At 30.3% G+C, this 22,307-nt stretch overlaps 18 non-coding genes across 18 annotated transcripts; 11 read left to right on the top strand and 7 right to left on the bottom strand.

Moving 5' to 3' along the window:
• Positions 1–1,673: 1,673 nt before the first annotated feature.
• On the top strand, positions 1,674–1,745 carry Trnaw-cca (transfer RNA tryptophan (anticodon CCA)). Its single transcript has one exon. It is a non-coding gene; the product is annotated as a tRNA-Trp (tRNA).
• Positions 1,746–2,707: 962 nt separating this feature from the next.
• Positions 2,708–2,779, top strand: Trnap-cgg (transfer RNA proline (anticodon CGG)). The gene has a single exon. It is a non-coding gene; the product is annotated as a tRNA-Pro (tRNA).
• A 54-nt stretch (positions 2,780–2,833) lies between these two features.
• On the bottom strand, positions 2,834–2,905 carry Trnaa-cgc (transfer RNA alanine (anticodon CGC)). Its single transcript has one exon. It is a non-coding gene; the product is annotated as a tRNA-Ala (tRNA).
• A 1,027-nt stretch (positions 2,906–3,932) lies between these two features.
• Positions 3,933–4,014, top strand: Trnas-cga (transfer RNA serine (anticodon CGA)). The gene has a single exon. It is a non-coding gene; the product is annotated as a tRNA-Ser (tRNA).
• Positions 4,015–4,159: 145 nt separating this feature from the next.
• Trnap-cgg (transfer RNA proline (anticodon CGG)) lies at positions 4,160–4,231 on the top strand. The gene has a single exon. It is a non-coding gene; the product is annotated as a tRNA-Pro (tRNA).
• Positions 4,232–4,610: 379 nt separating this feature from the next.
• On the bottom strand, positions 4,611–4,682 carry Trnaa-ugc (transfer RNA alanine (anticodon UGC)). Its single transcript has one exon. It is a non-coding gene; the product is annotated as a tRNA-Ala (tRNA).
• A 2,692-nt stretch (positions 4,683–7,374) lies between these two features.
• On the top strand, positions 7,375–7,446 carry Trnat-ugu (transfer RNA threonine (anticodon UGU)). Its single transcript has one exon. It is a non-coding gene; the product is annotated as a tRNA-Thr (tRNA).
• A 173-nt stretch (positions 7,447–7,619) lies between these two features.
• Trnai-uau (transfer RNA isoleucine (anticodon UAU)) lies at positions 7,620–7,707 on the top strand. Its single transcript is given in 2 exon segments — positions 7,620–7,657; positions 7,672–7,707. It is a non-coding gene; the product is annotated as a tRNA-Ile (tRNA).
• Positions 7,708–7,761: 54 nt separating this feature from the next.
• On the bottom strand, positions 7,762–7,841 carry Trnal-uag (transfer RNA leucine (anticodon UAG)). The gene has a single exon. It is a non-coding gene; the product is annotated as a tRNA-Leu (tRNA).
• Positions 7,842–9,077: 1,236 nt separating this feature from the next.
• Trnat-cgu (transfer RNA threonine (anticodon CGU)) lies at positions 9,078–9,149 on the top strand. Its single transcript has one exon. It is a non-coding gene; the product is annotated as a tRNA-Thr (tRNA).
• A 138-nt stretch (positions 9,150–9,287) lies between these two features.
• Positions 9,288–9,369, bottom strand: Trnas-uga (transfer RNA serine (anticodon UGA)). Its single transcript has one exon. It is a non-coding gene; the product is annotated as a tRNA-Ser (tRNA).
• Positions 9,370–9,514: 145 nt separating this feature from the next.
• On the bottom strand, positions 9,515–9,586 carry Trnaa-ugc (transfer RNA alanine (anticodon UGC)). Its single transcript has one exon. It is a non-coding gene; the product is annotated as a tRNA-Ala (tRNA).
• Positions 9,587–12,013: 2,427 nt separating this feature from the next.
• Trnar-ccu (transfer RNA arginine (anticodon CCU)) lies at positions 12,014–12,086 on the top strand. Its single transcript has one exon. It is a non-coding gene; the product is annotated as a tRNA-Arg (tRNA).
• Positions 12,087–13,654: 1,568 nt separating this feature from the next.
• On the top strand, positions 13,655–13,744 carry Trnam-cau (transfer RNA methionine (anticodon CAU)). Its single transcript is given in 2 exon segments — positions 13,655–13,690; positions 13,709–13,744. It is a non-coding gene; the product is annotated as a tRNA-Met (tRNA).
• A 138-nt stretch (positions 13,745–13,882) lies between these two features.
• Positions 13,883–13,964, bottom strand: Trnas-uga (transfer RNA serine (anticodon UGA)). The gene has a single exon. It is a non-coding gene; the product is annotated as a tRNA-Ser (tRNA).
• Positions 13,965–19,154: 5,190 nt separating this feature from the next.
• Trnar-ccu (transfer RNA arginine (anticodon CCU)) lies at positions 19,155–19,227 on the bottom strand. Its single transcript has one exon. It is a non-coding gene; the product is annotated as a tRNA-Arg (tRNA).
• Positions 19,228–19,660: 433 nt separating this feature from the next.
• LOC111710268 (U6 spliceosomal RNA) lies at positions 19,661–19,767 on the top strand. The gene has a single exon (XR_002767023.1). It is a non-coding gene; the product is annotated as a U6 spliceosomal RNA (small nuclear RNA).
• A 1,505-nt stretch (positions 19,768–21,272) lies between these two features.
• Positions 21,273–21,345, top strand: Trnar-ucg (transfer RNA arginine (anticodon UCG)). The gene has a single exon. It is a non-coding gene; the product is annotated as a tRNA-Arg (tRNA).
• The last annotated feature ends 962 nt before the right edge of the window (positions 21,346–22,307 follow it).

Genomic DNA, 22,307 nt, shown 5'->3' with positions numbered 1-22,307 from the left:
GGTGGGTCGGACACAGTATTAGGAACAGGAACAATAATAGGAACATTAGCAATTTAAGAACAAAAAGAAATTACTAGTTTCTTACGAATTTCTAATTCTAAATTTATCGTTAACAATAACATTTACTTGTTGTCGTTGATTTTTAAATTAAACTGAAGAAAAGACTCAAGATGTGCAGTGTGCCGCGTACCAATAAAACAAAACACAATGTCTGTCGTCGTGTACTTACATCGTTGGTTATAAACTTATAATTATTTTTAACAAGCTAGAAAAATATTTTTTTTCGTCCTTCTCTTCTGATGATTCAATTTTTCAATAAATATTAATTATCATATTTCCATTAAATAAAAAATAATCAAATAGCTTAAAATTGAAAAACACATACGATTTATCAAATTGGGAACATTTTTTGCCTCGAAATCTCAGAGGGGGGCTACGCCCCTCCCTGAGATTAGCGTAAAGGATTAGCGTACAGTAAAGGATTAGTGTACATCATCACTCTATACACTATAACCTCGATGACCCCAACCGAAATATATTTTCCATTAAATATGAAAAATTACTCCCCCCCCCCTCCCCAAAATTCAATACAAAATTAACCCGTTAGTGACGAGACCATTAACTATTAGTGAAGTTGTTTTAGAAGGATCTTATCAAAACAAAACTTAATTATACTCATGAAAAAAATGATATTCAATGAAATTTTTGATTTTTTTTGTACATGAAAATGAACATGACAATCTAAAAAACTTGGTCGTTTAGTATACTTTAAAGTTAACTCTAAGTTCACTAAACATGTATTTTAAAAAACTTTCCATGTCTTTACTAATTTAAATTGGTAAATGAGTTTGTGTCTGAGAGTAAAAGAGGTTTAGAATATTCTACCCCTTGAGCCCTTTAGGAAATAAAATGTAAATCTGAGATAGATGATTCCAACGGCTTTCTCTCACTCTACTCTGAATAGTAGTAGTGTGCCGAAATTGAAATCGATCTCTGAGCGCAAATAGTTGATCATACCATTGAAGATGAAAAATTTCAAAATTAAAACAAATGTTGTTAAATTATATTTTCGTTCATCGAAAATTGGTTTGTTCGAAAATGATTTCGTTACATTTTAGAAGTACTTTCGAGGTTTTGTGATACAATTTGTGAACTAGGCATAGGTCGAAGTTTTTAAAAATTTCAATTAAAATTGTTAAAAAAATTTAAATTGTTATAAAGCTCTTAATTTATTGGTGAAACATTTAGAAAAATATATTTATTCGAAATATATCGGAATTCATTTCGATACATTTTACACACAGTTTCCGAGGAGCAGACAGATGCATCTTAAGGGGTAAACATTCATATTCAAGATCCAATTTTTATTTTGAAAACTAAAATAACAACAAAACAAAAAGTTAAATTTAAAATAAAAAATTGTTGATAAGATAAATGTAAGAAATGAAGCCCTTAATGGACTCTTGTGTCTGTAAACAACATATATCCTAACCGACCCTGGTGGAAAAACTAGAAACGAAAGTTTCATAAATTTTCGTGGCGCTGTAATTATAATGGTTTGACACCAGAGACATCTATAAGAGAGAATATAATTTTAGAAACGTACTTAACAATTTTTCCATTCGTGGAGAGGCTACGCGTTGGAATGGCTATTTATGAAGTGTTATGCATGTGACTCCGTGGCGCAACGGTAGCGCGTCTGACTCCAGATCAGAAGGCTGCGTGTTCAAATCACGTCGGGGTCATTCTTTTTCTCCGAGTAACCTTCTTTTTGATGANTGTATTCTTTATATAAAACATTATAATTAAATGTATTCTATATAAAAAACATTATAATCAATTGTATTCTTTATATAAAACATTATAATTAAATGTATTCTATATAAAAAACATTATAATCAATTGTATTCTTTATATAAAACATTATAATTAAATGTATTCTATATAAAAAACATTATAATCAATTGTATTCTTTATATAAAACATTATAATTAAATGTATTCTATATAAAAAACATTATAATCAATTGTATTCTTTATATAAAACATTATAATTAAATGTATTCTATATAAAAAACATTATAATCAATTGTATTCTTTATATAAAACATTATAATTAAATGTATTCTATATAAAAAACATTATAATCAATTGTATTCTTTATATAAAACATTATAATTAAATGTATTCTATATAAAAAACATTATAATCAATTGTATTCTTTATATAAAACATTATAATTAAATGTATTCTATATAAAAAACATTATAATCAATTGTATTCTTTATATAAAACATTATAATTAAATGTATTCTATATAAAAAACATTATAATCAATTGTATTCTTTATATAAAACATTATAATTAAATGTATTCTATATAAAAAACATTATAATCAATTGTATTCTTTATATAAAACAGTATAATTAAATGTATTCTTTATATAAAACATTATAATTAAATGTATTTTTAATATAAAACATTATAATTAAATGTATTCTTTATATAAAACAGTATAATTAAATGTATTCTTTACATAAAACATTATAATTTGTAAACTAAACATTAAACAAAACAGAATTACATTTTTTATTTACATACATGATGCAAATTGCTTGGAATTATTGCAAAATCCATTCTGAAGCTATCTACAAATTCTTAAAAATTGTGATTAATTGTTTTTCATAAATGTTCCCATAATCTATATCGGCTCGTTGGTCTAGGGGTATGATTCGCGCTTCGGGTGCGCGAGGTCCCGGGTTCAATTCCCGGACGAGCCCTCCAAATCCTTTTATTCTTTTATTTTAAGTAAATTCCGTGAAAAAAAAAGGTAGTGGAGATGTCGGGGATCGAACCCGAGGCCTTCTAAATGCGAATCAGACGCTCTACCACTGAGCTACATCCCCGTTATACACAATATGGAGAATTCAACTTAAAAGTAAATAGAGTCAAATTAAAGTGGCCGCTCCTGGACCAGTGAAATCTGTGGTTTTCAGGGGGAAAACTTTGGCCCCCCATTAAACAAATTCCTGGTTACGCCCATGGATTCATCTCCAACAGCTTCTGAAAATAAAATAATTTAAAACATGAATTCTTTAACTAAAATTAACAGCCTTCATTCGAATTTAAAGATTTCTAATTTGCAAAAATGTTAAAATGAAGATTCAGACAAATGTTAAGATAGGTTCAATTGAGTTTTTCTAGCTAAAATTCCAATTTTCTGATCTGCAAAAAAACATGCAATCTCTCTACCGTGTTGTTTAGGTCTTGGAAAATTTAAAAGCATATTACAATTTTGACCTGAAACCTAACACACGCTTGCTTTTATAGTCTATCTTACAGCGTACTTTCTTACTGAGCATGCGCACAAATGTGTCTTTTGACCACTGAGCATGCGCTGAACAGTACTAAATTATATTAGTATTGGGGAGCTACCGACTATAAACTTGAATATACTTGGTGCATCCGACTATATAAAATATCCACTAATGGGATACAGAGGGGTACCCGGCCAGAGTTTTAATATTTAATGTGAAAACTGTTACAAAGTTTTAGACTCAGTATATAACTTACAAGAAATATAAATCAATAAAAAAGCCATGTAGAACATGTCAGCTGTAGCGCTTACCTTCACTTTTAGTACAGGGTTACCCTCAAAGAATGAGATATTAGAAACGACTATTCGGATTTTACTTGCAGTTTTTTCTTATATGATACTATAAAGTTGTTTTTTATTCCCCTAAAGCGTTAAATATATATAATTCATAAACGTTTTATCCTTCAAAATGTTTAATCTTTAAAGTCTCATCCTTTGTGGGTAACCCCGTATCTTAAAAATATATATCTTATACTTATAATCCCTAACTCAGAGAAAACATTGGTCAAATAGTCGCTTAATAATTGCATTGATGAAAATTTACAAACAATCACCAGGCAGTCGTGGCCGAGTGGTTAAGGCGTCTGACTCGAAATCAGATTCCCTATGGGAGCGCAGGTTCGAATCCTGCCGACTGCGATATCTTTTGTTAATTTTAGCGTTTTCTTGGTCAAAGTAATGCTACAAATTTTGTTTTGTTGACTCTGGAGTCTGGAATCACTATTACCAAGCTTAAATTGTGAAAGCAGTTCCATGAATAAATTATTGACCTTTATCATGTATCGGCTCGTTGGTCTAGGGGTATGATTCGCGCTTCGGGTGCGCGAGGTCCCGGGTTCAATTCCCGGACGAGCCCAACTTTTCTTTTATTCTTTTTAATCTTATAAAAAATAAACCCCGTTTTTTAAGCTAGCTTTATCTTTTGGTATCAAAAATTATGAAAGACCAAAAATGTGAGTTTGAATATTTTAGAGCTTCAGGAATGAAGACCTCACAAATATTATTTCAGGTTTGAATTAACGAGCTATGTGAAAAGCACGTTTTTTGAATAATTTTAAAACCAGGATATGTTCCGAAAACGCGACATGTGCTAAAATTGACATTTATTGTTTCAATATATAGTTTCAGTCATTTTTTATAAATATATGGTGTAATTTTGTTCTTGGATTTAAAGTTATATACTTAAAGTTATATGGTGAATCCCCATTTTACATTAAAATTTTACAGTAAAAAGATGGAGATGCCGGGGATCGAACCCGGGGCCTCATACATGCAAAGCATGCGCTCTACCACTGAGCTACATCCCCAGATAAGAACATGCGGATTTTGTTAGAATTTAAAGACTTTTAATGCTTCAAATCAGGATGTATTTCCTAGTCCAGACGTTTCGAGACTGTCAGGGGGAGAGAAGAGACATTTTGTCACATATACTTTCACAAAACTAAAATCTACATACTTACCAAGGAAGATATTAAAACAAGTATTACTGAGAACAATTTAAAGAACTTTAGAATGAGATATCCTTAATCACGATCGCTTATAAGCTGATTATGTAATGTAAACTCTTCTGATTTTCTTCTTATAATCCTCTTTTGGATAATTATTTAACTTTTGAAAAACCGATTTTGATTTCTGGTGTTGATGGTGTCAACGAACGTAAGTTTTGGATTAATGTGTATTAAGACTAACGTTCAAAATGACAATAGTCGTAAAATAAGTTTTTTTAATAATTTAATATTAACATGATGAAATTTATATTTGTTTAAATGCTCTAAAAGCCGGCTTGTGAACAACTGACTTTAATTCAATCGGATATTAGTCCAATCGATATAGCATTGTATTCGTAATTGTTATCAAACATATTTTTATACTGTAGAAATATCCAAAAAGAGGATAAAGAAGAAAATCAAAATTATCGTTATTATCGATATCATCATTCTAAACTGATAGCTGAACTCTGTGCAATTAATTGCTCCTAATAATAGAGAGAAACAAAATTCCCTTAAACCTCTGGATTGCGGTTTACTGTATTCTGAAGACATACTAACAAATATCTCTCTGTATGCGTTCTGCACAAAATATACTTGCTTGGATTATAAAATATTGCCACAAATCAAACAATAATATTGCTGCATTCAGTCAAATAAAGTTTTGCCACAAATCTTACAATAATTTTTTCCAAAATATACATACCTAGTGCAGGGTGATCAGATTTCATCCAATCAGAAGACGTTATTTGTCCTTTGGCAAATTAGAGCCAAGTATTCCTAAAAATTTCCACCAATCAGAACAACGCATTTTTAGTCCCCGGACCTAAGCCCTAGAATGTTTATTGCACTTTTTGATGCAAGATTTAAAGAGAGTTATCTGATATCGTGAACAAATACCGGTTTTGACAATATACATAAGAGCGTTCCATACCATATTAAATTATCTCCAAGTTATAACGCCAAAATAAAACCGTAATACTCGAAAAAACTAGTATTTTCCGTAAGAAAATTCTTATATTAGCCTTATTCAATTTTTCAAAATGATAGTCCTATAAATCGTAATTTAGACCGATCAGTTTAACTAGAAAGTCTGTACCCACTGAGCACTGAAATTTTTATTTAATCTCATTATAACAAAAATTTGACCTTTTTATAATTGATATTTTCTTTTTTATCCGTTTGAAAAAAATAGCCCTTAATTCATTATTTTTGAGATTTTTAACCCATCGAATTGAAAATAGAAACATTTTTCTATAAATCCAAATTGTTAAATGTCTGTTTAAAAGGTTTTGTATTTATATCTTATTATTCTTATTAATCTTATTAATCTTAACATATATATATATAACTAGGCTTGCGCCCATCTTATTTTTCAATTGTCAAATTTTCTCTTTGTTAAACAAAAGTAAACAAATTTCGCAGATTTTATAAAAAAAATTCTCGATTTTTAAATAATTTTCTAAAATCGAATTTTGTTAAAGGCAAATTTTTGAAAATTTAATCATCCATAAACCTTCCCTGGGGTCACGCAAGGTCCCACAAAAAAAATTGGGTCCAATCGGTTCAGCCGTTTTGACGTTTATTGGATACAAACTATAAGAAACAAAACAGACAGACAAGCAAAGTATATAGATTCTAAATTGTTGGAATTGTGTATTTTTAAATGTTTAAGTATTAATATAATTGTATAATGTTGAAACAGTTATATATACTTACATACTTTTATATAATCCTAATTATTAAATGCGTGTATGTTGAAATGTTTATATATTTATATATATTTTCTCTAAACCCAAATTGTTGAATAAGTATGTTGAAATGTATATATACATTTTATCTTCAAATTCAAATCATATGTGCAGAGTGTTTTTACAAGATATAGTTGGTGGAAGGTTGAAATAAACCAAATTAGAAATAAACGATGGAGAACACTTTCTCAAAACTTTCAAAACTTTTCCCAAAACTATCTAAATAGGAAGACGACAGAAATTAGTGAGTTGGAGCAACCGACTACAAGGAACCCGGTTTGAGGAGTTGACTAGACACACAGTGGAGGTGTAGCTGGCCAATCCAAGATTTATAAGGCTTAAAGTTAGTTGCTCAAACACTCTAAAAATTATCCACCGATGAAAGTGTTGTAAGGGATAATATTAACTTAAGAAAAGTAATGATATAAATAAAGAAAAATTGTAATTTTGTTGAAAACAATTTTCTTTTTGATTTAACTTTTGAAGAAAGTGTTTTTCCTTAATTTTAACTGTACAAGGAAAGTTTTCAAAGTTATAACCATCATTGTAGGATTTGAGACAAAGATTTGAGGTACAATAAATATTTCTTTGATTATCAGTTTAAACTATATAGAACCAGATACATTTCCATTTTCAAAAAACTTAACGGTAGATTTATTTATTTGTCTAGAGTTTTACCCAGTTTAACCTATCTGATACGTTTTGCTAAGTAACAAATCTTCTTTTAATAAATATTTAAAATTTTTGTTTGAATATATCAAGCCTCTATAGCTCAGTGGCAGAGCACTGGTCTTGTAAACCAGGGGTCGAGAGTTCAATCCTCTCTGGAGGCATGGGGAAAATAAATTTTATGAAATTTAAAAATTTCTTACAAGTAACTAACAAAACTAAAATCACTGGCAAAATAATACACAAAATATCACCAAGTATTTTCGGAAGAAAATATTTAAGAATTGAAAAATTAACTTGATTCATTACTTTGATTTTTTGGGATCCTCTTCAATACGCTCCAGTGGCGCAATCGGTTAGCGCACGGTACTTATAGACAGTACAGAGACATGCCGGGGTTGTGAGTTCGAGCCTCACCTGGAGCAAGACCCTTTTGCAGGAGAAATTTAAGGAGTTTTGTAGGAAATCCTAAAAGGTTTTGACAGCGGTGGGATTCGAACCCACGCCCCTTCGGACTGGTGCCTAAAACCAGCGCCTTAGACCACTTGGCCACACTGGCTTGCTACTTAAGTTTCAAATTTTTATTATTTTTAAATATTACTCCCCCCCCCCTCTGTTCAGTAACTCTCTTAATATGATGTAATTTCCAACAAAGAACTTAAAAGAATTTTGTCAACTTTATAGTTTAAAAACTTCAGTTTAAAGTTTAAAAACTTCAGTTTAAAGTTTAAAAACTTCAGTTTAAAGTTTAAAAACTTCAGTTTAAAGTTTAAAAATTTTTAAGTTAAGAAAAATGAAAATGCACAAACACAGGTGTTTACATGCGTTTTGAAACTTGAGATTTCCTCTTCTTGAATTCGAATACTGGAAATTATCGTAAAACCTTTTGCAACATTTTGAACAGCTTAATTAAAATACAATACAATAGCTAGGTTCAAAAAACAGTACAATAGGTTTAAAATCATTAATTTATTTATCAGTATGTTTAGTTTAAATCTGCTGAAGGGTTTATTCCCTGAATTTTACAAATTAAATTATTGATGTGATAAAAGTACAGGATGTCCCAAAAAACATGGGAATTCAGTGACGAATTCGATATCGTCTTTGTTATTGATTAGCATTGTAATACCTAATTTCAAAAGCCATACTATTATTATGCCTGCTAGAGTTTATTTTATGAAAAGGGTAAAAGACTGTAAAGATGTGTCTATAATGTCTCCGCAAGATGAACAGTGAAGACGTAAAAGACTGAAAAGATGTGTCTATAATGTCTCCGCAAGATGAACAGTGAAGACGTAAAAGACTGTAAATATGTGTCTATAATGTCTCCGCAAGATCAACAGTGAAGACGGACAAGTTTACTCTATTTGTATACTGTAATTTTCTTGTTTCACTAAGTACAACCGTATGCAGTCAAAACATAAACAAACAAAATGCGAACATAGCAGACGAAACTCTTACAGATTACAGCTTTATCAGTAGATATCACCATACTAAATTAAAGAATTATTTAAAAAAAAACGATATCGAATTCGTCACTGAATTCCTATGTTTATTTGGACACCCTGTATCTAAATGGTTGAAAATATTGCCATTTGAAGTCAATTATCAACGTTTCCCTTAAAATCATACAAAATCATTTCGAAAAAAAATCCTTGAAATATTATTATATCTCTGATACTGAGTCAAAAGTTTGATTATTATATGCTTTTGTTTCAACACGCAACTCTAAAAATTTTAAGCAAAGAAATTTACTTATATTTATTAGGTATTATCGATTCTAGGACTTCAAGAAGCCTCTTTAGCTCAGTGGTAGAGCACTGGTCTCGTAAACCAGGGGTCGTGAGTTCAAACCTCACAGGAGGCAGAATTATTTTAGTTCATTCTACAGAAATAGGGTTTTATGTTATATCATGTTTGAGAAGGTTTTTTTTATCAAAATTTAATTCTTCAAGGGTTTACAAACAAATTTTTAAATAAAAGCAGCCAAGTAGCTAAAAATTCTCGCAGCCGGCAGGATTCGAACCTGCGCGGGGAAACCCCATTGGATTTCAAGTCCAACGCCTTAACCACTCGGCCACGACTGCTATTGGTCAATGAATGAAATAAGAGTTTACAATCAAACTTCGAACAAAAGTATTAAAGTTTTAAACAGTTTTAAGAAATGTAAAATATTTTGAAAATTTTTTAATCAAACTAGAATATTGCGCTCGGGAGTGAATGGGAAAAAGTTGGAGATGCCGGGGATCGAACCCGGGGCCTCATACATGCAAAGCATGCGCTCTACCACTGAGCTACATCCCCCGATAGTAAATTTTGGGAATTTTTGAGTTGAATAAAACTTCAACAAAAAAAACCGGTTAATTTATTAGCAAGTTTTCAGATCAATGTTCTGAAATTAGAAACAATTGGTAAGTTTTTAAATGATCTGGAGCTTTCAACAAATTTAGGGTCAAGATTATATTTTTTTATCTGTTGTCAGGTAAGCTGTTAGATGCCAAATTTATGACAATATATTTTTATCGTCTATTGTAATTAACATAGGCAGCAAAAAAGTCTGTATAGTGTTGGAACCCTGACAACTGCAATTGCATGACCTGTACATATGTTTCTTAATTAATCTGATGACTATAATATGGAAGTTAAACTCAAATTTGTTTTACATATTAATCAGTTGAGGTGCTGTAACACTTTCTCACCCTTGAAACCGAGCATTAGGGGTTTTGGGCGGTTTCTGCGTTGTAGAAATCAAGCATTAGGGGTTTTGGGCGGTTTCTGCCTTGTAGAAACCAAGCATAAGGGGTTTTGGGTGGTTTCTGCCTTGTAGAAACCAAGCATTAGGGGTTTTGGGCGGTTTCTGCATTATAGGCAGAAACCACCCAAACCCCTAATGCTCGGTTAGAGTGTTAGAGTTCCCCAACTGTTCAAAACCCTTGCTCGATATCTTTTTTTGAAAATCTGAATCATGTAATTTTTTGTAACAAAAAAAGGTTTTAAACACTAAAAGATCAGCTGACAGAAACCTGCATTGTATCTATCTATCCTGGAATTATATCTATCTATTTCCAAACTTTATATATCCTCTCTCCCTCCGTTCCAAAATATTCATTTTCTGTTCAAAATAGTTGCAAAACTTTATTTCTGTTCAGGCTAAGTGCTCTCGGGATTCACTCGATATCAGTATTGTTCACTTACAATACCCTATTACTTACAACCATATTAATATTGTTTTAAATCAGTGCTTGATACAAAATATTTGATTTTAGAACAAAAGTGTTCAAAGTACGATTTTAAGTTCTGAATTTAGTTCTGGAAGAGGGGGGGGGGACGCTTTTTAGACAGTTGGGATTTACATATATAATTTCACTTATTGTTTAATGCATTTTTTAATGTATTACTAACTATATCGCATGTTTTTTTAATCCTGTCTTTCCGAATAAAGTGTTTTTAACAAATTTAAAAACTTCTTTATCCATATTTTTTTATTCGTTTTGTATTGTGAGGATTAGTGAATTTTACTGCCTTAAATAAAAACGAACTTTTCTAACCAAATTGTACACATTACGCTATACCAAATCATAATTTGTCTTACACTTCGCTGAGCTAGTAAGATTGATAATATCTAATTATAAAAACAGTTTGTTTACAGATAATATGTGTGAAATTTCTTGTCACTAATTTTACAGAAAATGTAAAATGCACAACACAGAGAGATCGGACTGTACTGTGATAGATAGATAGAGTTAGAAGATAGAAAGATACAGTTTGTAGATAGATAGATACAGTTTGTAGATAGATAGATACTCTCCTTACCTCTCCAATCTCCATCTATGCTGAGTTATGTTTATTGTCAGAACTGTGGCAAACCCCTACATCGAAACTTCAGTTTACCGTCTACAATCTTCTATGGACAGCAGTCACCCTGCAATCCTTCACCTATAACAAAGTTTTAAATTATGAATAAATGTATGTATGTATTTTTGTATGTATGCATCTGATTGGTAAAACACAGGTTATGTTTCCATTTTATTGCTGTACAAATTTTTTCATGTTTTAAACACTTATTGGCAGCATATGTTAGATTGATCAATTGATGTATGTATGTATGTATGTATGTATGTATGTATGTATGTATGTATGTATGTATGTATGTTTGTATGTAATTATGTATATATAATTATACAGAGTGTCCCTCATCATGTTAGATCTTCAATGGGTCTAAATTACGATTTTCAGGACTAATCAGAAAATTTAAGAAGAATGAATTATTTTGTAAAATTAAATATGAAAATTTTCTTCCAGAAAATGCTAGGTTCATCAAGTATTTTGTGTTTATTTTGGCGTTAAAGCTTGGAGATAATCTAATATGATATGGGACGGTATTTGTATCTATTTCTATTCTCAAACATAAATACAAAGGTAAGAAAAGATCTAGGTAACATGTATCTAATATTAAGTCGACAACCCCTGTATAAACAAACGTGTAAAGTAAAAGCTTACGATTGGTTAAATACTTCATAAAGCGCATCACATGCATACTGTCAGTTCTCACGCGGGGAAGATGAATTATGTTTAACAGACCAAACTTGTCGCCCCTCTGTGTCTATTTTATATCTAACACATTTCTTTTATTAAGATAACAAATGTTAAAGACCTTGTTCATTAAACCGCGCGAAAAGGTTAAAATGCAGCTTTTTAGAATTTAATTTCAGATTGTCTAACAAGACATCTGCCCGCGTGGCCCAATGGATAAGGCGTCGGTCTCCTAAACCGAAGATTGGGGGTTCGAGTCCCCCCGTGGGTAAAACTTTTAAAAATAACAAAATCAAAATATCATCATCATATTACACAACTTACTGTATTGTACAGTGGTCCCTCTCGTAAATGCAAATGTTATCAGTTTCAAACCTCAACCTAAAATAATTAATTTATTTATATATTTCAGTTTGCTACCAAATATTGCTGGCAAAGCAGGAACAATAATGTACAGTTCAATTCTTTGTTAAATACGAATGTGAAGTTGAATACAGATTATATTGTACAGCAATTTGTTTGTGTGCAGATTTCTTAGAAAAAATGAGATCATAACTAAAACTTGAAGAATTTGAGATGTCAACAATTATAGTAAAGTTAGAAATAAATATTTTTTAAAATTAAAGCAAAATATGTATGAAGATGAGTTGTGAAAGAAGAAACTGAGCTACAACGTTACTACACAATTCCCCGCGTATATTAACTTAGTGTGAACGTTAACACGTGGTGTAAAATATTGCCACAATTCTGACAAAATATATAAGTACACGTGGTGTAAAATATTGCCACAATTCTGACAAAATATATCTCCGTAAGTAAGGGACCGCGAGTTGATAGATAGATACAGTCTTGAGATAGATGAATACAGTCTGTAGATAGATAGATACAGTATGAAGATAGATAGATACAACATGAAGATAGATAGATACAATCCAGATACCCTCTCCATCCCACCTATAGTGATTTATGTCAAAAATGTGGCATCAATTTAAAAAGATTAATGAATGGATCAAAACATATCGGGGAGCATTTTTTTAAAATTAAAGAAGTCAAATTTAAGAGAAACTCATAAAGCATAGTAGAAACAAGCATGATTTTGCTAATAATATACTTAAAAGAGTAAAAATTAATATTAGTATTAATAATAATAATAATAATAATAATAATAATAAAAAAGAGAGTAAGTATTAATATTAATAATAATAATATATCAAAGAGAGTATGAAATGATAATAACTATCATATCTAAAAAAGTATATAGGGGTTAGTAATAATAATAAAAACATTGTACAAAACAGAGCAAAAATTAATAATTATAATAAGTAGTAATAATAAACTGAAAGTAGTAGAATCAATAACAACAAAACCTAGCTAAAGGGCCAATGCCCGTGTAAAAAAAAAATTGAAAAAAAAAATGAAAGAAAAATACATCAAAAGTTTTTATGAAACCCCTTAGCCACCCATGAGTGTCCACAAAAAAATTCAGCTCATTCGGTTCAGCCGTTTGGTCGGCCAGAGGGAACATATATAGGAGTGTCTTGTTTTATTATATAAATAAAACATGAAATAGAGTAAGGATTAATAATAATAAAAGAATAATAATTAAAATATACCAATTGAAAGCAAGAATTACAATAATAATAATAATAATAATAATAATCCCTTAAAATCATACAAAATCATTTCGAAAAAAAATCCTTGAAATATTATTATATCTCTGATACTGAGTCAAAAGTTTGATTATTATATGCTTTTATTTCAACACGCAACTTTAAAAATGCAAGGCAAAGAAATTTACTTATTTTCATTATGTATTATAGATAGGATTAATTCTAAGAAGCCTCTTTAGCTCAGTGGTAGAGCACTGGTCTCATAAACCACGGGTATGTGAGCAACCAGGGGTCGTGAGTTCAAACCTCACAGGAGGCACAATTATTTTAGTTCATTCTACAGAAATAGGGTTTTATGTTATATCATGTTTAAGAAGGTTTTTTTTACCAAAATTTAATTCTTCAAGGGTTTACAAACAAATTTTTAAATAAAAGCAGCCAAGTAGCTAAAAATTCTCGCAGCCAGCAGGATTCGAACCTGCGCAGGGAAACCCCATTGAATTTCAAGTCCAACGCCTTAACTACTCGGCCACGACTGCTCTTGACTAATTAAAGAATAGCATTTATGTTATTTTAACACTTAGTTAAAAGTAGTAAACATGTGTAATAAGATTAAATGTAGCATTTATGTTATTTTAACACTTAGTTAAAAGTAGTAAACATGTGTAACAAGATTAAATGTAGAATTTATGTTATTTTAACACTTGGTTAAAAGTAGTAAACATGTGTAACGGGATTAAATGTAGCATTTATGTTATTTTAACACTTGGTTAAAAGTAGTAAACATGTGTAATGGGATTAAATGTAGCATTTATGTTATTTTAAAACTTGGTTAAAAGTAGTAAACATGTGTAATGGGATTAAATGTAGCATTTAGGTTATTTTAACGCTTGCTTAAAATTAGTAAACATGTGTGACAGGATTAAATGTAGCATTTATGTTATTTTAAAACTTGGTTAAAAGTAGGAAACATCAATGTGTAGCGTGAATGCTTGAATCAGGCAAAGCGTAGGATGTGAACCAAATAGATTTGATGTGAATATATATATTTAGATAAAAGCTAGTAAACCCTTGAAGATAGATAGATAAAAGACAAATTTTTAGATAGACAGATAAAAACTTGATCAGCAGCATTAACAGTAAAAATGGGGCTAAAAATATTTTAAAACTGAAACGGCATTTAATTAAAAAAAAAGATTATTTGAACAGATTAATTTGAGATAGATGAATTCAAGTTGTACAAAATAAGATTTATTAAAAATATCAACATTTACAGGCAGAAAACTACTATTTGTAACACTTTGGGGCCTAGACCACATTACAATTATGTGGCAAAAAGGTCAATTTATGCATAAAAGCTACCTAGAAAGATAAAAGCAGGGAAAAAATTGGGAAATATCTTATATATAAATAATAGCAGAGAAGGGTACATTTATGAAAACACATGAAAAAAATTTTACTCCTTCGAATTAGAAAGAAGTTGAAACTTAAGTTAACATATTAAAATATGACAACAAATTTTAAATTAAAACTTATTTCAGGGAGGGCTGAGAACACTTTGATGATAGATAGATAAAGTTCTGAGACGACATTTTACTATTAAAGTGCCAAGATTTGAAATTATGGACTTGGTACATCACATTTGGAATAAGCGATTACTTATTTAAAAAAGACATAACGAACAAACAAATGCAAACAGAAAATTAGGTATAGTGTAAATATTTTGAGCTTACAATATAAAAATAAAATCTTGTCACAACTTTCTCATTAATATTTTTTCAGACGCGCGGAGAGTTGAGAAAAGTTAGATGAAAGATAGATAGATACGAGTCAATGATAGATAGATACTAATCAATGATAGATAGATAGATATTCTATGCAACCGGGAAATAAGCAATGTTTAATGTAAAAAATTGTGACTTGATTATATCTGGTAACTAAGACGACTTTTTAATTTCAAGATTAAAGATTGCTTTGGAAACAATTGATTTTGATTAATTAAATTCAAGATTTATTTAACCTACCTAGAGTCCCTGGAGAAAACTCAGATATTTTATTGAACCAATTTCGGAAAACCATGATGTATTCGCGACTTGTATCATTCTTTCATAGTTCACAGAAAAGTAACAAAAACGCTATATTATTGCTTTTAAATGCTTTTAAAACAATTTAATGACAACTCTAGGCAAAAATATTTACAACATTGAACAAGATTGTAATTGTTATCTAGAAGTGATCTAACAAAACTGTATGTTGTACGTAATTAAACTTTTGCAGGAGTTTCTGATGAACATTTTTGGAAAGTTCCTGTTTTAAAGGAATTGTTCTTTGTTAAATCGTTAGAACAAATGAAATTGAAATTCCCGGTTTTGAAAGAGCTGAACTGTCCCATAAAATAAACCAATTGTGCAAAGTCTAGTTTTATTTTATATAACATATATATTTATAAATGATCTTGTATTGTACCGAAATAAATTTATAATATTAATATTAATAATAAAGTGAAATTATTGTAGTAAAATCAATGTTGGAAGACATGAAAATTAAAGAAAAACTGAAATCTCAGCTAAACCAACTTTCTATTGATGAAAATTTCTTGACCTTCAAATAAAATCTTGTCACAACTTTAACATTAATACTTTTTCAAACACGCGGAGGGTTGTAAACAGTTTGAAGATAGATAGATAGAATTCAATAAATACAATTCAATGATAGATAGATAGATTTTGAAGATAGATAGATACAAATATTCAATCTAGCCGGGAACTAAGCAATATTTAATGTAAAAATTGTGACTTGAATATATATAGTAACTAAGACGATTTTTCAATTTCAAGATCTTTCTTCTATGTGCAACGCACTTTTATTAGAAAACGGCGGAAAACAATATTATTATATGCGAGCAAAAATTTTTGGCTTTTGTATCCATCATTCGAGTTTAGAAGCTTTTGAAAAAAGTTGATTTAAAATAAATGGAGTATAACTTAAAAATAAAAGGTTGTGCCAAACCCAATGTTAAAATACCCATGACAATTATAGATAATATGAAGGAGTTATATAACTTACTAATCCAACTTTTTATTGATGAAAACGGAAATAAAATCGTGTCACAACTTTAACATTAATATGTTTTCAAACACGCAGAGGTTTGAAAACAGTTTAATGATAGATTGATAGTATTCAATGATAGATAGAAATATGCTGAAGATAGATATATACAAATAATCTATCCAACCGGGATCTAAGCAATATTTAATGTAAAAATTGTGACTTGAATATATCTGGTAACTAAGACGACTTATCAATTTCAAGATTAAAGATTTTAAACAATTTATAATTCTGCTGTATTATATCTGTATTATATTTGTATAAGATTATAATTCGCACAAAATAGCATTTTTTTTCGAACGTTTAGCTTCGAGAAAAAAAAACATTTGATAAGACTAAAAGGTTGTGGTAAAAACTAAAAAAATTGTTAAAATACATAAAAAATTAAAGATAACGAAGTAGTTTTAACTAAAAATCTAAAATGTTCTTTCTAAAATCTTGTCACAAGTTTCACAATAAAACCTTTTCAGACGGGCAGAGGGTTAGGAAAAGTTTGGTGATAGATAGATAATAATTAATGATAGATAGATAGAGTTTAGAGATGGATAGATAGATACAAATATTCTGTCCTACCTGAAACTAAGCAATAATTAATGTAAAAATTGTGCTTGAATATATTTAGTAACTAAGACGACTTTTTAATATCAAGATTTAGAATTTAAAACAATTAATAATTCTGCTGTAGTATCTTTACAACAGAATATAAGGGACAAAATAAAATTTGTTTTACGTAACTTATTTTAAGAAGCTTCAAGAAAAAAAAACACATCTAATTTCGATAAATTAAAATATATAAAGTAAAACTATCTGTGTCCGAATTTAATGAATTTAAGCCGCGTCTCAAATCCCCCAAAACCAGTTTCAATTGAGCGCTGGCTTAAAGCTTGAAAATTTAATACAATTCTAAGTGGAACCAACCATATTTGAGCCGCGGCATAAATTTAAGCCACGCGGCTCAAATTTTCTTAATTCGGCCTCAGGTTGTGGTTAAAACTAAAAACAATGTTGAAATGAAAAGAAAACATGCAGAAAATATGATTAAAAATTGAAATTTTAACTCAATTCCTAATTCAATTGATGAAGGTAGCTTAACTAGAAAATTAAATTTTGTCACAACTTTGACATTAATACTTTTTCAGACACGCGGCGGGTTGAAAACTGTTTGAAGATAGATAGATAACTATATCCTATCCGCCTGGAACTAAACAATGTTTAATGTAAGAATTGTGCCTTAGATTTAATTATCAAATAGCTTGTAACTATGACAAATTGTGCCATAGAAGTTTAAATAAAAATAATGTTTGTATAGATAATAAAATTCGAAATTTTCAAAAATTACATCAATATTTGTATAGACATGAAGATTAAATATAACATAAAAATCAAGAATGAAAGATAACTTAATGAATTTTGTACAATTATCTTTTGCCTTCATCCTTGTATGGACTTTATAAACATGAAAGAGACTCAAATTGCAAATATAATTTTACTAAAATCTTGCAACAATTTATACAATAATATCTATTCCGGCGCATGGAGGTTCGAGAACAAACACAGTGTCTGTATCTATCTATCATGGAATTCTATCTATCTATCCTCGAGTAGTATCTATCTATCACCGAATTATATCTATCTATCTTCATACAGTCCGTATCCGTCAGTTCTAACCTAACGAAATTATTGTCAAAAATGTGGCAAAATTATATCAAAGATGATTTGTTAAGTAAGTACTTGAAATAATTTTAAAAACCTCCAAAAATATAGGTTGTGGGAATATTTCCTCCTATTTAAAAAAACGAAAAGGAAAATTACAAACATCTGTTAACATTTTAAATAACTGATGGTGGATTATAAGTTTGTTTCGACGAGGAAGTAACAACTTTTAGAAGTTCGCTTTTTATGAACTAAATACTAAATACCTTCTTTTCCCTTTTGATTTAAATCTTTTAAAAATTAATTTTTAAATTAACAGATTTTGTTCCCGTGAATTCATTTTACTTGCTCTTTAGAGATTTTTCAAGCCACAATCTCTACAAAAATTTTGTTCAGTAATCAGTATGAACTTTATCTATCTATCTCCAAACTCTATCTATTTATCTAATTATGCACTTTATCTATCTATCTTCTGGTTTAATCTTAAAACTTTTCACAACTTTCCTCGTGTAAGTAGGATATTTAATGTCAAAACTGTGACAGGATTTTACGTTTCTTGTTTGTAATTTCATCTCATGGGGAAGATTTAGGCTAACCCCACACTATTTTTACTACTGCTTATATATTTATTTATCTAACATACTGAATCGTATTTTAGGAAATTAACTCATAATATATATATTTTTTATTATGACGAGTTGTGTGTGAGTGAACTTTGCTGAAGTAACTAGGATTCTAGGGGGGGGGGGTAAATAACCCCAATAACCCCCCTTATGTCCGCCACTGTTTGCACAAGTGAATTTAAATTGAAAGTGTTGTTTTAAAAAAATAGTTCCAACCAAACTTAAGAGAAATATTGGAATTGAACAACCGTTATTTGTTAGAGGAAAATTAGAACGTTTGCATTTCGATTTACAGTTGAAGTTTCATGGATATAATAATACTTTTGTAAAGAAAAGAAAAATTCTTACCCACGGGGGGACTCGAACCCCCAATCTTCGGTTTAGGAGACCGACGCCTTATCCATTGGGCCACGCGGGCAGATGATATGATGATGGATTTTAGATATTTTGAAACTTATTACCATAGGGTGAGCCTTTGTCTTTAATTCCGCGCTTTGGATCTCAATCTGTACTCTCCTATCAACTCTCTATCAGAACTGTTAATGAAAAAAATCCAATAAATTACAGGGTTAGTAATTATATATTAATAATGGGAGGAGTAGAGAATTTTAAAAATTATAAATCTATCACTGTTTCTAGATATTAAAAAGAACAAATTGGTAATATTTGTACTACTGTAGTTCTATAAATAAAAATGTATTACTTTTCAATGTTTATATAATTTAAAATTGCATATATCTATATAGTAAATTGTACAATTAATCTTATACCCCCCCCCCCCACCTCCCCTAAAGAATAGCTTAAGAATTTGTAAATTTTATGGAAAATAGTCAAATTTTCTCTCATTTAATGTACTTGCTTCGGCAGTACATATACTAAAATTGGAACGATACAGAGAAGATTAGCATGGCCCCTGCGCAAGGATGACACGCAAAATCGTGAAGCGTTCCACATTTTTTTGTGTCCGCTGTCCTTGTATAAAATTGTCATTTTTTACTGAATATCTTTAATTTTTCACTGTAACAATATTTTTTTCGCAATAAACTATTTATTCATTTGCTGGGGGATGGGGGGGAGGGCTTTCTAACGCAACCTCTCGTTTTACATAAAATTCGAACCTCACATGGTAACATAGGAGACTGTGTATACAATTTACCCTAATTCAAAAACACAATTAATGTGGTATTTGTGGCAAACTGTTACAACGAGACAATACGAAATCCAAGAAATATTTTGGCATTTTACTCTTGTACTTGTACCTGCAATTTTGCACAATGCACAATGCACATGAAGACTGTCGTTAGTAGACAAAAATCCTTCTCTTAAACAGCTCTTGTTTCTTCCTTTAGTTTAAATTGAATTCTAAATATGAAATATGAAAAGAGGTTTCAAGAGACAGGGGCGGACACAGGGGGGTGGGGGGGGACATTCGCCACCCCCTTACAGATTCAGGGAGGGGCGTAGCCACCCCCTGAGATTTCGAGGCAAAAAATGTTCCCAATTTGATAAATCGTATGTGTTTTTCAATTTTAAGCTATTTGATTATTTTTTATTTAATGGAAATATAATTATTAATATTTATTGAAAAATTAAATTCATCAGAAGAGAAGGACGAAAAAAATATTTTTCTAGCTTGTTAAAAATAAATATAAGTTTATAACCAACGATGTAAGTATACGACGACAGCCATTGTGTTTTGTTTTATTGGTACGCGGCACACTGCACATCTTGAGTCTTTTCTTCAGTTTAATTTAAAAATCAACGACAACAAGTAAATGTTATTGTTAACGATAAATTTAGAATTAGAAATTCGTAAGAAACTAGTAATTTCTTTTTGATCTTAAATTGCTAATGTTCCTTTTATTGTTCCTGTTCCTAATACTGTGTCCAACCCACCTGAAATCCCTGTCCTAATCCTATATTTTTGTTTCTTATTCGTGAGCAATCTTTTTATTGTTCCTAAATCCCTGTCCTAATCCTTTAATTTTGTTCCTAATTATCAATTTTTTGTTCCTAAAAAATCTTGCCCCCCCCCCTCACTTAAATCCTGTGTCCGCCCCTGTCAAGAGAAAAGAGAAGGATGGGACACTCTCCACTATAAAAATTACTTTTTATGCGGTGAGAGAACTGCCCATCACTTCAGTAGTCGCGCCAAAATCTTAGTTAAGAGTGGGTGTAGGATTTGTAGAGAATTGGATGGGATGAATTTGAAGAGAAGAATGGGACGGATTTGAAGAGAAGGATTGGACTGATTTGAAGAGAAGGATGGGGTGGATTTGATGAGAAGGATGGGATAGATTTGAAGGGGAGGATTTGACGGATTTATAGAGACGGTTGAAGAAAACGTTGAGACTGATTGAGAAGAAGGTTGTTAGAAATGTTTAGGGGAGGAAAATGTTGCAATCAAGATTGCAATAATAATGTACATAATATCTATAAAGACGTTTACCACTATCAGTAGAAGGGTGTGTGGCCTAATGGATAAGGCACCAGACTTCGGATCTGGGGATTGCAGGTTCGAGTCCTGTCACGCTCGTTAACATTTTGTTAGCAATGTTATGGAATATTTAAAAATATCAAAAGTGAAAAAAGAAAGTATTAACAATTAAAATGTGTAAAAAAAAATCATGAACTATAAAATACAATAAAATACTACATGATAAAGCGATTCAATCGAATTTACCAATGGAATTTGAGCGATAACTAAAAATGAAAATGAATATCTAAACGATATGAAAATGAATATCTAAACGATATGAAAATGAATATCTAAACGATATGAAAATGAATATCTAAACGATATGAATAAGAAAAGACGATTTTCATTCTAAGCTTTCGACAAGTTTTAATTTTACCGGCAATGTGAACAACAATAATAAATGTTGAAAAATTTCAAGCAAAAGAAACGAAGAAAGAAAACCCTATATTTTTCACAAAATGGTCTTGGGAGACTTGCGATATCTTTAAAATCTGAAATCAATCATATCGACAATCCAACGGTTTTTATTGCTCTGAACTTTAATTAAAATCTTGCCACAATATAGACATTAAATCTTACCAAGACAGGATACGGGTATCCTAGTCCTGTGATAGATAGATACAGACTACAGCTTGCCCGTTTACCCTGAAGATAGGTAGATACAGAACGAAGATAGATAGATAAATTCATGTTTATTTGCTGTCCGTATATATAAATTTTGTGCAATGTTTGTGACAAAAATTTAAAGACAATTAAGCGCAGAGGTGTTAATTTCTTGAAAAATCATCCCTCTTCAAATTGGGCTTCTATCCGCTAAACTGGGGGAAAAATTAACTTTAAAGGAAATTAAATATCTTTTGTTTGTATGGTAAAGCTTCAAATCTAATTTTTTCAGGAGTGGAAATTCTTATGAATATATACATCTTAAAATAGTATATTACATCGTCACGTTTCTCCATCTGTATCACGTGACCTACTGTACTGCCAGTGGCGTACATAGGGAGGGGCAGTAGTCCTCT

This window comes from Eurytemora carolleeae, unplaced genomic scaffold (genome assembly GCF_000591075.1).
Source record: "Eurytemora carolleeae unplaced genomic scaffold, Eaff_2.0 scaffold1018, whole genome shotgun sequence".
Taxonomy (NCBI): Eukaryota; Metazoa; Arthropoda; class Copepoda; order Calanoida; family Temoridae; genus Eurytemora; species Eurytemora carolleeae.
This window is presented reverse-complemented; position numbering and strand designations above follow the sequence as displayed.